Source organism: Carlito syrichta, unplaced genomic scaffold (genome assembly GCF_000164805.1).
Source record: "Carlito syrichta isolate Samal-C Ts95f unplaced genomic scaffold, Tarsius_syrichta-2.0.1 Scaffold315645, whole genome shotgun sequence".
Classification (NCBI taxonomy): Eukaryota; Metazoa; Chordata; class Mammalia; order Primates; family Tarsiidae; genus Carlito; species Carlito syrichta.
The window spans coordinates 822,618-827,022 of record NW_007259741.1 but is presented as its reverse complement, the minus strand read 5'-3'; the positions used below and the strand labels follow the sequence as shown (position 1 = coordinate 827,022).

Here is a 4,405-nt window from a genome sequence, read left to right as displayed (position 1 = left end):
TGGGAGTAGGGGGTTGGGTCAGCCCTGGACTCACCATTGATCCCTGAGGGGTCTTCCTTGTCCTTTTCTGGTTGCACCCTTTGTTCCACAACTGGATCAGGGTAGGGGGTGGAGTGCCTGAGACTCTGCACTCATCCTGTCCCTCTGAAGTTTGTGGTTTCAGGATATTCCCTTTGGGTCATGATCAACCTCTGAGTAGTTAATTCACTGGTCACAAAGAGTGAGTCTGTTGCCCCATGGTGAGAAAGCTGGAACACTTCCCTGCTCAGTTTTCAAGATGGTGATGGGGTACCTGTGTCATCTTCTCTGGTGGGACTCTGACTCTGGCTCCTTCGCTGCACTTCCTCCACAACCTTCTCTGCCAGTGTGCAGCCTGACATCATAGTGGTCAGGTAGTCTGGCAATGGTCATCACTCCTGGCAGCTTCTCTCCAGGGAAAGTTTGGGTGCCCAGCTTCTGCATCTGAGAAGTTCTCAGTTCAAGCAGAGCAGTGCTGGCACCAGCTGCTTTACCACAAAAGCCCTGGCCACTTGCTCCCGAATCCCCATTCACATGCCCACTTACAAACACACATGAATGAAAATTTATTAATATGCTCACTCACACAGGGACTTGCACAGTCCAACTGGCTCCACTGCCATCTTTTTTCTCCCCAAATCCAAATATGACTTCTAAAGGTGCTGACCTGCCCGGTATAGTAAAATACAATCACAAATACATTAATTTTTTAAAAAAATATGTGCCCAAGGTGACATCTGATGGGACAGGCACCTGTGAGTCATGAAGCATTGAAGATAATATATTATAATCTGACTTAATGATAACTATATGACTATATAAAACTGGGATTAGTATAACTATATAATGACACAGTTGCATATCTATTTATATCTAATCTTTCATCTCAGGGAATGTCAGCTCTGAAGGCATCATTCTTACTTGGATTATGCCCTAAAACCTTTCCTCTTTTTTCTGAGTTGTTTCTGGATAAAAACAATCTTTGACAGGATTCAGTGCAGTTGAGTCATAGTTCAAAAGAAATTAATTAGCAACAAAATGCATCACAGAGGAGAAAACTCCTTGAGACTATTTTGCCCAGGAAAACTGAAATAGAAAAACAGGAGGTGTTAAGGTATCTGTCTATTCTTCTCAATGCATGTTTCGACTACCTTTCTGAAGCTCCTGAAACTGAGTACTCAACATAATAAATATTAATAAATAGGATATGGAGGGTTAAAATGAACTATAGAACAGAATGTTTTATAATTTTCTTATACTGTATCCTGTGTTCTCCTGTAGAGAAATTAGAATTTTAGAACTGAGAGGATTTATCTAGTTAGGCCAATTAATTTACAATTAAAGAAAAGGGCATCCTCCCCCCAGGAATGTTAATATTCAAGATCTTCTGTATAGACTTCTGCATAAAGGAGCTGACAATAATTAGCTTAAATAAGATTTATGACTTTAACTTTTTAATCAGTAATATCTTTTAAAAATGAGATGTATTAATTCACAGCCTTGTATAAAGTTTTCTTCTGAAATAAAATTCAGAACTAATATTCTTCAGATTTTCCCCCCCTCGGGGGAAAAATGAAGCTTTTTAAAATAACTCATATATTCTTTTTGATTAAAGAGAGAGAATTTTTTAATGTTTTTTTAGAAAACCTGATCTAAATTAAGCCTCATATCTTCATAAAATATGAATCTTCTTCCCATGTTATATCTTCGTCTATAATTTCACACCTCCTCTGTGCCAATTACTAAGTCATTGTCTCCCGGCTCTAAATCTCTCCTCCCGCTTACACATTCTGGTTTGAAATATGAAGGTGAAGAGTCTACAAATAATGTTTTTGGCTTTTCTATTAGATTCTACTTCTAGGGAACAGAAATTCTGGGGGAGTAAGAAGAGACAGTTGCTATGTCTTGTTTTCTGTTCCTCTCAGCATCACCTAAGCACTACTTCTTCACTAAGCATTAGCAGTTGGTTCTTGTTTCCAGTTTTTCTCAACACTTATAGACCCAGCCTTATTATGGTCTCTTCTGGGACTTCCACTAGCAGCTGGTCAGCATTTGCTCCTGAAAAGTCCGAGTCCAGCCCCACAGGAACCCTCCTCCAAGCATTTATGTTTTAATAATCCCAAGAAGAGTTACAGCTGATTTCTCTCCACTGTTATTTCATGATACTTTGTCATCCCCCCTTTTCCTTTTATTCTTTTCAACTTCAATAAATAATTTGTATTAGGGAAGTTTAGTATATTAAAAAATCATCCTCTACTATTAGAACAAGTGGTTAGCTTTATGTCTCTTGACTAGATCCTAACTAATTTTGCATGTCATATCTCCACTGCCTTTTAAATTCTACAGTATTTGAAGGGCTAAGAAGTGCTAAGGTTGAATATTGTGGTAGAGCCATGAGTTCTTTGAGGAGCATAGTTAAAACCATACTTAGAGTGGGAATATTTTATGCTTCTGGACCCTGGCATTTCCGCATTCACAGTTGTGAACCAAAATCATATCCCTGCAAAATAAAAATGTGTGAGAAACTTACTCAGCAAAAAGATAACAGGTTCTCATTGTCTCCTATTTCAGGTTCATGGAAGGCCAGCCCTTCTCATGCCAGCTCAGCATCTGATCTTTAGGGAGGAACTGGCTACCTGGTTCTTACTTCATGTTTCTCTTCTATCATGAAGGTTGGACAAACCTAAATTCCCTATCATTAGTCTACCCAATAATCCAATTCTCTCCTTTTAAAATTTAGTCTTCTGGGTGAAGTCAGCTGAATTTAATGGGACTGAGGGCTGTTTGCAGAGCAACTGATGATGAACATCAGAGGACCTGTGTCTCAACTGAAGGACACTCTTCCAGTTACTGAACTTTCAGCAAGTGGACCTTTTGAAAATCGTGGTCTTCTTCAGAAAGATTTTTCTTTGTGCAAAAAATGAAATGTTGCCTAGTCATCCTCTTGATTATCAGAAAAAAATTTCTGACCCAACAAAGATAACATGAAATTTTCCACACTGAGAAACATTCAGGGTTTATTTGCTCCACTGAAATTATAAATGGATTTCAAGACAGTGTAGCATGTTCAACATCTTTCATTTCTTTCAAGCTCACACCTTTCATACTTTAAGGGGTAATTATGAGACAATTGAATCTGAAAATATTTTTCATGACCTGTCACAAGGTGAAGTAATGGGATAACCACACTTGATGGTGGAATATAAACTTGGTTTACTGTAACACTGTGCCCTCTTCATAGAAAGAGGGCTGCATCTTGGTCAAAGTCAGCTTTTAACTATAATTTGTTGTACACAACATTAAAAGTATTGACACAAGGGAAAATAATTGGATCATCTGAGTTCAAGTGGGGTTTAAATAACTTGCCCATAGTCACACAGCTAGTTAATAAATTGCTGTAAGTCTATCTGCTTCTTACAAGTCTGTTTTCACTATATTTCCTTTATAAGTATAGCAATAGCTGATTATACACACTTTTTAAAAACATAAATGAAAGTTTAACTAAAATCTGGTCACAGATGAGATCAACTAACTTAGTTTATCAGAACCCAAAGTAGTTAGTTGTTACTGTCATGGTTAAGTTTGGTTTAAGCAGCATAGAAATCAATACCCACTTCTATGGTTTGAATGTTTGTTCCCTTGAAAATTCAAGCTGAAATTTAATTGCTGTTGTAACAATGTTAAGAAATGAGACTTTTAAGAGGTGATTAGGCCAGGGCAGTTCCACCCTTATGAATGGAACTGGTATCAGTAGAGAAAGGAAAATTCAGTCCCCTCATGTGCTTTCCGTTTTCTTTTTCTCTGTGTCTCTTTCTCTCTCCTTTTCTCTTGCCTTCTACCATGTGTTGACATAGCAAGGAGGCCTTCTTCAGATGATGACACATTGATATTGTACTCTCCAGCCTCCACAGCTATAAGTGAATACATTTCTATTCTGTTTATTATAAATTACCTAGTCCCAGGTATTTTGTCATAGCATCACAAACTTGACTAAGACACCCCCTTAAATTAAAGTCTATACACAAACTGTCCAGGACCAGTATGGTAACTTTGCTCCACGAAGAACTCAGAAATACTGGTTCTTTCTATTTTTTACTGACATGCATGACTTCCACTCCCAAAGTCATTTTGTTGTTCCAAATGATTTATTTACGTCAATGATTATATTAACAAAATGACCACCAGAAAGCAGGAAAGAGTAGGATAAGGTTCATCATCTTCACTTAGAGATACCTCCCAAATATTGCGTTTGCCACTTAAGGTAATAATTGGCTCATTGTTAAGAACTTACTCAGAGAGTTACAGAGGCTGAACAAAGTAATCTTTATTCTGGGCATCCATGTTTCATGTAGTTATTGGAGTTTGGTGATCAGTGATAGCCAGTAGA

At 37.8% G+C, this 4,405-nt stretch overlaps 1 pseudogene; it reads left to right on the top strand.

The window, feature by feature from the left end:
• The first annotated feature begins 2,819 nt into the window (after positions 1-2,819).
• LOC110594493 lies at positions 2,820-3,240 on the top strand (annotated as a pseudogene).
• Positions 3,241-4,405: the final 1,165 nt, after the last annotated feature.